This window comes from Parasteatoda tepidariorum, chromosome 1 (genome assembly GCF_982258835.1).
Source record: "Parasteatoda tepidariorum strain Cologne lab strain chromosome 1, Ptep-v5.0, whole genome shotgun sequence".
Lineage (NCBI taxonomy): Eukaryota > Metazoa > Arthropoda > Arachnida > Araneae > Theridiidae > Parasteatoda > Parasteatoda tepidariorum.
In genome coordinates this window covers 134,776,109-134,790,428 of record NC_141755.1, presented here as the reverse complement: position 1 = coordinate 134,790,428, position 14,320 = coordinate 134,776,109, and the positions used below count along the sequence as shown (strand labels likewise).

Below are 14,320 nucleotides of genomic sequence, written 5' to 3'. Positions count from 1 at the left end.
TAAAGTAGTGGTTATGTAAAAACTAAGGATGTAATGAATAGTGATTTGGCAGAATACCAAATGTTCGGGCAAAAATATTGGCCAAATACCGAATATTCGGCACCCAAATAGTAACCTTTTTTTAAAATTATTAATAAATGATAGTTTTTATACATAAATAAGTTTAGTCCTTATTGGTCGGTAGGGCGCTGGGCCCATATCCAAGAGGTCGTGGGTTCGATCCTCGCTGGCCGAAGACTCCCCGTGTAGTAAATGGTGACTGATGCACGTTAAATCTGTCGAGTCTCAAAGTCCTCCATGTTCCCACAACAAATCAATACCTCTGGGGGTACTGATCCAGGAGTTTCCTTGTCTTCTGGATTGGTTCAAAATTACAAGGCTACGGAGTTGAACGTAAGTAGTCGTAAACCCATGAAATTGGGTCGGCTGTTCAACGACGGTTATAAAATAAAATATTTAGCCGTATTATTAGTATGGGGTAAAGGAAAAAAAACTTCAATAAAAATGCTTAAGATAATAAAGATAATTAGATATTAAAATAATTAAAAACATTTAAGATTAAAAAAAAACTATCTAACAGCTATTAAAAAAACTAAAATTGCAAAGTTGAAAAAAAAATATTGTCTTCATTTTTAAAACAAAATTTTAATGCTAAAAATAATATTTTCCAGAAAAAATTATCTGTAACACATTGAAAGAGAAAAAAACTGTATCAGAAACGTTTTTAAAAAAGCACCAGTATCATAAAAACGCCCATATAAAAAAAGGTTATAGAAAAAAGCAAAACCGAAAAAATAAAATTCGATGATTTCTCAAAGAAAAATCGATGACTTTTTGAAAGAAAATTTTAAAGCTAAGCATCTCAGTTTTCCAATTACCTTATTTTCAAGAAAAAATGAAGTTTAAAAGATTAATAGAAATACTCTTAATTGTCGTGCCATAATAAAAACAAAAATATTTTTGAAAAAGCTAGATAGAAGTCAAAACAAGAATTTTTCTAATTTTTAAATGAAAGATTTAATACTAAAAATCTCAATTCAACTTTTTTACAAAAAAGTGACCATAAAAGAATAACGTTCATTAGAGATGCTCTTTAAAAAATGCTGTAATAATAAAAACGACGATAAAAATGAAAGTTAGCAAAAGAGAAGCAGAAATGTTTTTTCTTCTTAATTCTGAAATATAACTTTAACGTTGAGAATAATAGTTTCCATGTCATTGGTTATCTGTCTTATTGTACAGGAAAAAAGTGACAATAAAAGAATTAAGTCTATTAGAAATGCACTGTTAAAATGCTCTGCTATAGTTAATACAGAAAAAAAAAGACAAAAATGAAAAATTAAGAAAAAGTTCTCAATTTTTAAGACACAAAATTTTTAAAACACGGCAAAACTGATTTGCCTGAATGTAAACAAATAAATTAAAAAAACAAATCAGCATTACAAAGCTCATGGTTCAGTATAAAGTAATCTAGTTGCGATTCTTCACATTTCGTTTTTCCATATGTCTTTCAGAACCTATACTAACTAATTAACTTAACTTGAACTTACAAATATGCGTAAAAATATCTTTAAATAATGTTTAGTAAAAAATTCGATTTCAGATATTCTTTATTAAATCTATTCAAATTAACCTTCCTCTTCCAAAAAAAAAAAAAAAAAAAAAACATTTTATTGAAAAATAAATTTCTAGATAATACTTTGCCGAATATTTGGCAATGCCAACCGAATATTACGCAAAAGGATCGAAATTCTCCCATATCCGTTAATTACATCCTTAGTAAAAACTAAAACCAAAGGAAGATAAAAGAAATGATAGTAAGCTGGAAGAAAGCTTTGCGCCAATGAGGATAGTTTAGCAAAATGACATTCCAGTCACAAAAGTTGTTTGAAAATAAATAGTCTTCCAATGGTGGACAGGCAGTAAAATCTGTTTATATCTAAGAAATAAAAATTATTATTAATGATTTTTACTTCTTTAATGCAAGTTAATGTAAGCTTCTTTAATGCAACAACATTTATTTTATGTTTATATTACCTTTATCATAAACATTTGTAGGTACATGAACAGAGCTATGTTTAAAATTTACAGGAGCATTAGCAAAATTTCTGTGCGGTTTCATATCTAGATCTCTAATACTCTTTTTGGGCTTTCTTTTAGTTACTACATCATTAGAATCAATTTCATTATTTTCTACTTCAACCTCTTTCTCTTCCATTCGAGCATTATAATATTCATGCTGAAATGACAAAAATTTATTTTATTGTATATGGTTTGTTTTTTATTTAACAAACTTAAGAAAGCATCATTAAACAGAATGTGTGGAAAAACAATATTTGAACCCTTCATAAATGCTGTGTTTAGCTCTCGAATTTGATTTCTTTTTTTCTTCTTAAATTTTATCAAACTAATCACATATGTTAACAGGAAAATAAAGTAAAAATATCAGGTAAATAAAGTCAAATTAAAAAAAAAAAAAACCTTAACTCAAAATTCCCTCAAACACGTAAATCAGCTGCTAAAAATTAACTTGTAAATCTCAAAACATTTAGAGAACAAGCTTTGCAAAGGCCGATAAAAGATAGGAGGGATATTTTTTTTTAACTGCGAAACAGAGACATTCCTAAGTCGAAATAAAAGTTTGTTAAAAGAGATATATGCTTGATAAATATCATCCTTAAATAGAATTTAATGTTAAATAAAGCAACACTTTTTTTAAATGTAGAATAACAATGCTTAAATAATATTAATGAAAATAAAAAGAGATAGAAACATTTAAGAAACATACAATAAATGTTTTAAAATAAAACAAAGAAGCTTTTTCATTTCAGGAAGCACAAATAAAGATTTATCTATTAAAATATCCATAAGCATCATAATACATACATATGACAATGCAAGAAATATTTTTTATTTAACATTTTTGTTCCAAATGTGCATGGTATAAAAATTAAGCTCCTTATAACCGATATTTTAATTACATAATAAATACACAAGGACTTTAATATAAAAAGTACCATCAATTTTCTACCAATGCCTTTAGGCATTTCCGATCTAATCTTTAAATCCTTTCAAGATAAAAATATTAGCCCACTCAGCTTATGTTTTTTTTAAATTTTATTTTTAGCATATTTGCTGAAGCTTTGTTTTTATTTGCCCTAAGGTGTCAAATTAATACCAGCTGAATTAACTTTTCTCCTTACTTTCAAGAAATATTTATTGAATCTAAAACCAAAGTGAATAGGGAAATAAACTTAAGAAGATCATTATTTTCTTTTTTTAAAAAAAGTTTTTAGATTCAGAAAATACTTTTTTAATTTCAATTAAATATATATATATTTTTAACGTAAAATCATTCTAATTTTTCTAAAAGCTTTCAAAATGATAAAAAAAAATACTTAGCAATTTTAATGCTTATAATGCCATAAAAGGGAGTTTAAAATTTTTTAATAAATTTAAATTGGTCTTTTTAAAGTATATAGGAGATAAAATAATGGTAAGTCAGCTGAAAATTAACATTTAAACTTTATAATCAGTTTTTATTTTATTTAAAGTTAGTGAACACTAACTTCTTAACATGTTTTTTTTCATAAATTTTTCAAAGAATTTATAATAATGTGCTTAAGTTTGAAACAAGATACAAAGAAGCCTAATCCAAGAATCTAAAACCAAAGAGACTAGGGAAATAAACTTGAGAAAATCATCACCTTTTTTAAGAAGTTTTTAAGATTCAGAAAATACTTTTTTAATTTCAATTAAATATTTTTTTTAAAAGTAAAATCATTCTAATTTCTCCAAAAGCTTTTAAAATGATAAAAAATAAAAATTAAAAAAAAAATACTTAGCAGTTTTAATGCTTAAAATGCCATAAAAGGGAGATTTTAAAAATTTGTAATAAATTTAAATAGGTCATTTAAAAGTATATAGGAGATAAAATAATGGTAAGTCAGCTGAAAATTAACATTTAAACTTCATAAAAGTTTTAATCAGTTTTTATTTTATTTAAAAGTTAGTGAACAATAACTTCTTAACATGTTTTTTTTTCATAAATTTTTCAAAGAATTTATAATAATGTGCTTAAGTTTGAAACAAGATACAAAGTCGCCTAACCCAAGAATCTAAAACCAAAGTGACTGGGGAAATAAACTTGAGAAGATCATTATTTTCTTTTTTTAAAAAAAGTTTTTAGATTCAGAAAATACTTTTTTTAATTTCAATTAAATAAATTTTTTTAAATGTAAAATCATTCTAATTTCTCTAAAAGCTTTTAAAATGATAAAAAAAAATACTTAGTAGTTTTAATGCTTAAAATGCCATAAAAGAAAGTTTAAATTTTTTTAATAAATTTAAATTGGTCATTTAAAAGTATATAGGAGATAAAATAATGATAAGTCAGCAGAAAATTAACATTTAAACTTTATAATCAGTTTTTATTTTATTTAAAGTTAGTGAACACTAACTTCTTAACATGTTTTTTTTTTTTAATAAATTTTTCAATGAATTTATAATAATGTGCTTAAGTTTAAAACAAGAAAGAAGCCTAATAAACATTCGAAATAATCATGGAACAATAATGAAAAATGTAATTATTACTAACTTTAATATTTTAATCAAATTGATATCCAGCAGCTGCATGTTCTGCCACTTCTGCAATTCGCTGAGAAAGGGAAAAAAAATCCACATAAGGCATAAAATATGAATACATACATTTTAGGTTTAATTTTTTTTCTGCAAGAAATAAAAGAACAGTAGTACCCGAATTATTCCAGACATTTCTTGACTTGCTACCAAACCTACTTGAAAAGTTTGCTAAAGACTCAACCATTATTTTTAGCTATATTCTGATTTCCACTCATAAATTACTGTTCCAATGCTTAATCAGTAATCATTATTCATATGAATTACAATGTTCAAATCATCTAACATCTACAATTTATAAAGCATAAAAATATGAATGGTGATTTAGTATTAAAAAGCAATATTTAATTATACTTATGACTCTTTTTATTATTAGCTTCAGGTATAGCACCTTCATAATAAATCAGAGTTTGTACACTTAGTAAAATGTTATAAACTACAAATTAATTGGCAATTTCGATAATCAAGGTTTTACTACGTCAATTGGAAAGGTTTAAATAGGAAAGTTGAATGATGTACAGCAATAATAAATATTATATTAGAAAATTACAAACTTGTAAATTTTTTATAAAACTTTTATATTATCGTCTAAGCTATTTGAAATAGCCAATTTAATATTGTACTAATTTAATATAAATAGAACTTTCTTTTTCATGTAACTAAAATAAAGGACATAATATCTTTTCAGGATTGATAGAATTATAATAGCTCACTTTTCCTTTAAAGTGTTAAATTTTCATAAGAAAGTAAAATACTCCAAATTTTACACAAATTTATTCTTAATGATCTAAGTACATATTAAATACAAGTGAAAAATAATTGTAATTCTGTAAACTGTAAACATATATAAATAAAACAAAATCAGTGGTCAGAAAAACTAAATTTTTTTTTGTAGTTAATTAGTCATTTTTTTCTTCCGAATAGAGTGACTACTAGCAATGTTTGAAATGCAGTCACTATTTCAGGCAATAAACTTTGCTAATCTCAGTGGCGCGACAGCCCATAGAGGGCCAAGGACTACCTCAGCTTTCTTGACTTTGGGCTCTGGGGTGCAGGAGCAGATGTTCCGGTCAGGCTGTCAGCCAAACGCGGAACCCCCAGTTTTTAGTTCCCAAGCATGCTTGGTACTCATTTATCGACCCACTGAAGGGATGCAAGTCTGAGTCAACTGAGTTGCCCGGACTGAGGATCGAACCCAGGGCCTGTGGTGCGGGAGTGCGAAGCGCTACCACTCAGCCACCGGGTGTCATGAACTTTGCTAGAGAACTTAATTTTCACCTATATTTATGATGGTTTAGAAAACTAAATTGAACTTACAAGAAAGAACATAACATCAGATCTTTTGACTGTTATCAACTTTTTAAATGTCAACAACTTGATGAAATTCAGAAAAGGATTAGAGACAACAATGAAGTACATAACACTGAAGTACTATGAGAATTCATAGAGTAAAATATGTTCCCTTCAATTGTATTAACATGCACACATTCTTTAAGTATTTCACTAGTTCACTGTTCCCAAATAATTTAATTTTATTTTTTACAAATAAAGCCATATTTATATTAACTTGCTATTTGCAAACACAGATTTCCATAACATAACAATCCCACTCATGTAAGGTCAAAACCAATTTTTCAGACATAAGTAGGTTTGCTTCAAAAGTTATGATTAGACAGCGGATAATATGCAATTGCATACATGGATATGCAATTGCATATTTTAGCACTTTTTGCCTTTTGTGCATATAAATGCATAAAAAGGTATATTTGCTCTTATAACTGCATATTTTCAGCATTTTATGGCTTTTCCCTCATAAAACCATATCACTATTCTTTTTATGTTAGCATAAGGAACGCTTTAAATTTTGTTTTGTCATTCTTTATCACCTGAAAGGGTCAGCTGGATTGATGTTGCTGGGGGTGATTGCAATCACCTGAAAAAGATGTAGAAATGAGGTGTGTGTCAGGAAGGGGGTACAAAGGGCCCACCCAAACAGACATTCGTCATAGAAACCTCAGAAAGGGATGGTCAGATATTCTATGAAGGGATGTCTTTTCCTGGAATAAATAATTGTCAATCTGTGTGGGAAAAATAAGGCTTATGTGGGTAGGTAAAAAATGACCTCCCTTTCCAGTGATTGATTAGTTAAAAGGTGGAGTGAATACATTTTCGGAGAGAGCTGCTATTCTAACATATTTCGATAGTCCATCCGATAGATAGATAGTTTCGATATCCATCAGTTGAATACGTAGTTAGTGAAGCTTCGAACGTGATTTTTGACTGCTGAATTTTATGGATGGGTGATCGTGTAAAACTAAGGGTGGTGGCGCTAGTGGTTAAATTGCTCTCGCAAGACTTCCGGGTTACTGCTTCCGATATATTTTCACGCCGCAGATTGAAAAAACGCGCCATAATATTATTGCATCATATCTTTTGCAGTATTTCACATGTACCGAGTTCTTTCTTTCAGCCTTTAAACTTCAGTATTATCATATTAATATTATAATCATTAGAATATTTTCTAATTAGGCTAACTTAAAAAGATATTTTTAAAGATATTTTTGGCGACATTTTATTCAAATGTAGCCAAATAAGGGATAAAGTACAAAACATGGCAAACCTTAAGAATCATTCACAATGAGATATTAACTTTCCAAAATTTTTTTTGGCCTTACGACCTCTGAGAATCAATACATTTCTGAAAGCTCTTATGAATGGTACAATTATGTTTAGATTTAAACCCAAAGTACAATAACAAAACTGCATAGAATATTAGGCTTGTTCACATATCGCCTCGTATTCATAACATAAGCGGAGGGATACACCGGAAATTTTCTAAATTTCTTCCGGTTTAAGGACGCTTGTTATTGTTTACATTAGGCCACCCATCCATAATATGCCAAAAATTAAGTCGACTAAATCAAATTTAATGAAGACATGGATTTCGGACTATGGGAAGGACTTTACGACCGATGGGGAAATAGTATTTTGTGTGATTTGTCAAAAACACATTTCCTGTGAAAAAAAGTACCAAATCGATCAACATATAAAGACTAAGGCTCACTCCGTGAAGAAAAAGCAGAATACAAAAGGATTTGTTCAAAGTTTATTAACTATTCCTGTTCAAGCAGCTAAAAAGGAAAGTGATTTTTCTAGTGATTTATGCAAAGCCTTAGTAAGCAGTAATATTCCTTTAAAAAAGTTAAATAATCCAAACTTAAGACAGTTTTTAAAAAAAATATTGTACCAATTAGATCATTCCCGATTAATCGACTTTAAGAAAGAACTACCTTCAACCGATATATAATGAAGAACTGGATGATATTCGACGAGATATTGGAGATGGCCCTATATGGATTGAAGTCGATGAGACGACAGATAAGTGCGGTCGCTATATTGCTCATTTTATTTGTGGAAAAATGGATAATATTCCTACTCGACCACATCTTCTAGCAAGCAAAGCCCTTGAAAAAGTCAATCATTCAACCATAGCATGGTTTGTCAATGATTCTATCAGATTATTATGGCCTGATAGAGATGGTTCTGAAGATGTTTTGATTTTTGTCAGTGATGCCGCTCCATATATGGTCAAATCTGCAGCAGCACTGGAAATTTTTGTACAAGCACTGAATAGCACTGGAATTGTACAAGTTTTGTCCAATAACATCGGTTGACGTGGAGAGGTCATTTTCTACTTTCAAAATGATCTTAAATGACCGACGACATCAATTCACCCTTGAAAATTTGGAAAAACACTTAGTTGTGTATTGCAACAAAAATTATTCAGTTTAATAAAATCTTTCCCGAAAATGCGATGATTTTTCTTCTCTCATTTATCATACTTCAGTTTTAGGCTTTTTCTTCAGAAATGTGTAGATTCAAATAAGAAATATTTTGATTTTCTTCCTTTTAACAAAAAAATGTTTTAGCTGTGTTTGTTGGAAAACTTGTTGGTAGAAGTATTTAAATAAGTTGAACTTTTAATTTCTATTTTAAATGCATATTTCTAGTTTTGAGAGCATATATTCAAGTTTTTTAGTGCATATTTGCATGCATATTTTGTCCGTTTTTTAGTGCATATAATCCGCTGTCTAGTTATGATGATGTAGGTATAGAAATGAATGATTATTTAATTTTTTGGAATAGAAATAAATTTCAAAAATTATACTTTTTCCAATTTTCTCTTTTAATAAAAAAGGAAATCCATGTAAATTAATAAAAGGTAAGTAATTAAGTATTCCTCTAAACTTTTTTCCATTAAGAGCATAAAATATGATGATAAAAATCCGACATAAGTTCCGTCCCGTTTGTAGTCAAATATAGCTTTGGAAATAAAGGAAAGAAGTGCTATAAAATATATTAAATAGTTACTGCTAGTTTTTTCCAAGATAAGACGTTCTGAACGTCCACTCGCATTTCTTCAATCATTTTTGTAGCATCTACTGTAACACCATTAACTTCTACTGTAGCAAGTCATTAAATTTCTGAGAGAATGAATATTTAAATAACACAAAAAGGGATGTATTGTAAAATTTAACAATCTTAATAATTAGTTGTTGTTTTAAATAAATTCCCTTTGTCATTCAATGGAAAAGAACAGCACCACAGAAATATTTTTGAATAATTTTGCTTTATTTAACTCTTAGAGGATTTAGTAATTATTAGAGACACTAAATAAGCACAGCCTCCAGTATATACTTTTGGAATCTTAATCAAAAGTAAGTAAATGCATATACATTATGGGTCTCAAGTTTATATTTAAGCAAAGAAAAAAAAAATATTATCAAAATTTGATAAATCACTCATAAGGAAGAACATATAAAACAGTTTGATTACTAGATGAAAACATTTTCTGGTAATTGCTTTAAGTTTCACAGCTTTCTCCTGCAAGCAGGTTTTACTGTTTTTGTTTGGTTTTCCTAAACAGTGATTCATAAGATTATTATATTTTTCTAAGATTAAATATTAACTTATACTTTTTTTAAAACGATTTAAAAAAAATAGTTAAGACATAGATTACAGAATCCCCTAAATGTAACATAAATTCATGTCTTCATGATTTAAAATATTCTTGATATTTAATAAATAGGGTTGAAAATATTTTTTTTCTGGTATAGGTAAATATTTAAGAAAGATTAAAACTTATGCAGAAAATGTCTTGGTTAGCATAAGGCACAACTAATTAAGAATATGTTTTCCAGGTGAAGAGTACAGTTAATATCATTGGAGTCAAACTTTGAATGTCCCAACAGAAAAAATTGTGCAGATTTCATAGAATATATTTTTTTTATAACTTTCAACTATGGAAATTCTTAATCTTAACTATAAAAAATGAATGCATCTTCAAAAATACATCTTATGTCAAATTTGTAACTTAGTTAACGTTAATTATTTAGCATTGACGCAAAAATAAAAAATTAGAAGGACCACTAGAACACAGTCTTATAATGTTTTTTTTTTTTTTTTTTTGATCAGAACATTTTCATAAATGCTCTTAGTATTATCCTTAGTAAGTACCATTACTTTTGCTCATACTATATACTATATCTGAAGCAATTTCAAAGTTTGATCGATCTGAAGCAATTCAAATGAGAACAAATAAAAACAGATTTCTAATACAAATTTATACAAATGTTTATTTTGAGTAAGTATTGATGATGGAAATTTTCCGGTTGCCTACTTCTGTGCTATTTTAGATTTATTTTATTGTTGGTTTACCAAGTTGCAAAGCAAAGGTAGCGCTTGGGTAACTACAGAGCCGTCCCGATACTCATTCCACCGGTTCTAGACTGCAACGGTATCACAGTGTACGAATATTCATTCTGAAGTCGAATCAAATCATTAGCAATAATGCCATTATTTAAATAAGTTTGGTTACAAATACTATTAGATAATTCACATTGAGTAGCAGGATTATTTAAGTGGTGGTTATTATTTCCGATCTATTTTTATGTCTAAGCTTATAAAAAAAATGCTTTTTGTATTGTTATTGACTTTTACTGTTTACAATATAAATTGCTCTACTGACTAATCTCAGTAATAAAACTTTCTAGAATATCAATATATATGTAATATGAAATAAAAATGTTTATAACATAATATAAATTAAAAATGTATATAATGTAATACGAAATAAAAAGCAAACGAAAATTTTTTAAGAGGAATTTAAAAAAAAAAAATTTAACAACAACTAATCAATCTTAATTTTCAAATACCAAATTTTTAAATCTTGATAATGAAAAGAAAATAATTAGATTGGACGTAGTAGCAAAATGCTTCAAGTGGTTTAAAAAACAGCAAAATTAAATTTAACGAGTGTTGTTGATACAGTAAAAATAAAGAAGAAAAAAAAAGAAAACTTAATAGTGAATAACTTACTTCATAATTGCAAAAAAATTCATGCCAATTTAGAAAATGAGCGAATTTGCCTAATTGAGTTTACCATTTTAATTGGTGTGCAGCATTCGACATTATTTGAAGTAAATGGAAAATATTAGCTGGAGGCAGATTAATAAATTGACATGAAGTGGTTGAAAGTTTTCTTCCTCTTTTTGAAACACATATGTTGGAATTTTTATAGTAAATTTTGTTTATTGGCGGAAGTAACATTAAATCTACAGATTGTATTTAATTGTTCATTTACTAATAATTATAATACTTTTGTATATAATCCTGATTTTTAATTTTCACTGAATTAAATGATTATTCTGTTATGTTTTTAAATAAATTAGTGATGAAAATGATTGATATTTTAAATCCATTTTTATAAGGATTATTATTTAATTGTAAAAAGAAACCCTCAAAGGAAATGGTGGTATTTTGTGGTGCCGAATTCATACATATTGTTAATTTTGGGACCATTTGAATGGTTTTTGGAGTTATTCCAAGAAAAAAAAAGGTTTTTATGCTGCATAAAAGAAAGAGAAATATTGCAATTATTGTAACGTCTTTTTGATAAATTCTTTGTTCCTTAAAATATGTGGAGGGGTAATTGCAGTGTAGCAAAATGACTTCAATAGTTAATACTCAGGACACAGAATTGTTAATTTCACTTTTTGTGTAAATGTCTGGAGTTACACCGATGTTGAGTACTTGTAACTAATCACATGATTATGTCTAATTACGTGGTTGTGCATGGCGTGTTAACGTAGCACCTTGAGGGCATGTTTTTATTATCATGTTGAATCAACGTTTTAGATCAGATTTAGTAGGATATCTGCTAGCGATGTCAGGTGTGTTTCGCACCATGCATGCTGACCCATGGAGCACGTTACTTGCTAGCATCCAATTTTCAAATTTGTTCACATACCATCTTCCAGATAAGTTTTAATAAAATTGGCAGACTTGACCAATTTTAATGAAATTTGGCATGAGCATAGGTTATAATAATACAAAAAAATGATATAACAGTTATAATACACAATCATGATTGTGTGAAACGTTTGTGGCGTAACTACCACTATAAAATCAACCATCGATATTGGCATGTTTTTATCACGTCTGGGTCACCATTGAAGGGATTTAATCTTAAGACTCTGTCAACCTTCATCTATCAAAAGGTACCTCTGGTGGAATCAAGTTAACATGTCTTATATACTAGTGAATTGGTATTTAATATTTGTAGTGGTAGTTAAGCTACATTCACTATAAGTCATAAGATATGGAATAATGCTTACATAATTAAACAAGAAATTGATTAATAGGGGGGATATGGTCCTTATTGTACAGGCTAATAAAGTGATTTCATAGTAGAATTAAAATGGTTGAAGAATCTGTAGCACTTGAGCCCAATAATTCATCAATACTGTTTTCAAGCTGTGAATGACGGTCGGAGGAAAGTTGCAAATTCCAAGAGCTTTAAGACCTCATTCATATAACCTACATGAATAAAAGTGCCTCGGTTGAATTCAAGTGGGCCATTTACATGATGTCTGCCTAGATCACGAAACCTCCGCTAAGATGATGATTGATTTCTAAATTTTTTTAAAGCAGCTATCAGATTCCAACATATCTCTTAAAGAATGAAGAATTTAAACCAGGAACTCGCTATCTGCCAAGTAATATCCGAGAAAGTAATAAGGGAAGGCATTATGTTGAACTCCCGCTGATCACGAAATAGTGAACTTTAGAGTTGGGATTAGGTTTTGAATCCTTTTGTTTACTTTTGGAGAGTGTTTATTCTAATAGAAGACGATACGAATCCTTACAGAGTTCATCTGGTCTACGATTCTCTTAAAATTAAGCAAGAAACTTTCACTGGATGAATTGTTCAGTCAGATCTCCAGACCTATGGAGCACATGTCTAGGACTTTCCGAAGGAGGAAATTAAACTCACATTTCCTCTCCGACAACCATTTAGGGCCTGAAAATTTCAAAGCTTATAACAATAATTATAATTATATTTACAATTGTGACCAATTTTTATAGAAAGTTCTATACTGCTTATTTACATTTTTGGAGTTGCAATGTTAAACAATTTCTATCTCTAAGAGTGAGTCATATCGTATCTTCACATATTTTTTTCCCTTGTTCGATTCTGCAATAAATAATTCATACCTTCCGATTCAAGCCAGTGTTTTACACAATTATGCTTGTAGATTACAACTATTTAATAGATATTTTATTGCATTACATTTAAGTTCATATCCAATTTTATTAACATCAGTTCAATAATTCGTAAGATAATCGACTAAATATTGAAATTATTTTAATCTATTGTATTTCAGCGAATGAAAATTTAGTTGCATACAATTATAAAACTAGTTGATCTTAAGAAAGTTCTATGTAAAACAACATTTTTATAAGAATTTATTATTTAATTTATAATGGTCGAATTTTTGTTAAAAAATAGTATGGTACATGAATGTTTATATTATTTTAAACTACGTATATATAAACAACATTAAGTCTTTTAGTTGAGAATTATAAAGAAAACAATTTTAATATTTATTCATAATTGGAACTAACCCATAAGCATTAAAAAAAGAAAGAAACGCCGTTGTGGCCGATAACTTAAAAGAAGGTACTATAGTCCGTTCAACGAGAACTGAGAGTGAAAGTAAACAAAAGGGTTGCTGTTTGATCGCCAACATTTGCCATTTTAACGGTTTCTTCGCTGAATGGGCGATTTCATTTGAATCGACAGAGCTTTCGCTTTTATAGAAAAACGAAAACAATATTTGGCTTTTGATACCTTAAAATTAAATAAGAAAGTGCAAAATTAAAATATTTTCATGAAAATACGTTTCTAAGTGTTTCAGTAAACACATAATTTTATTTTAAGAATAGTTTTAATATATATTTATATTTCTTTAAGTTTTGATTAAATTAGTTTTAATATATTTTGTATAAATATCTATGAAAAACATAACTTTTATAATTTCATCGTAAAAGTCGTATAGAATTGAAAGTTATGTTAAAAAAAATACTCTTTTATTTTCATAATTAAAATTTTTTTAAAAATTTATTAGAAGTTAAATAATATTTAAAATAGTTTTATGCTTCACCGATTGATTTAAAAATATATTAGAAGGAACTGCATTTATTTGTATTTTTAAATTGTTAATTATTTTTATTTTTCTAAGGGAAGTATATTACGAAAATAATTACACTAAAAGAAACTTGGAACTTTTTTGTATGTCTCACAAAATCTTTTGTTAAGAAAAATATACCCACTTAACCT

At 28.1% G+C, this 14,320-nt stretch overlaps 1 pseudogene across 1 annotated transcript in view; it reads right to left on the bottom strand.

The window, feature by feature from the left end:
- Window positions 1–4,773, bottom strand: part of LOC147817019 (voltage-dependent calcium channel subunit alpha-2/delta-3-like) — a 44,094-nt pseudogene extending 39,321 nt beyond the window's left edge. The window contains exons 1-3 of the transcript XR_015431432.1: window positions 4,756–4,773; window positions 4,598–4,657; window positions 2,038–2,239 (exon numbers count right to left, since the gene is read on the bottom strand). The product of XR_015431432.1 is annotated as a voltage-dependent calcium channel subunit alpha-2/delta-3-like (transcript). The remainder of the gene's footprint in view (window positions 1–2,037; window positions 2,240–4,597; window positions 4,658–4,755) is intronic.
- Between the last annotated feature and the right edge of the window lie 9,547 nt (window positions 4,774–14,320).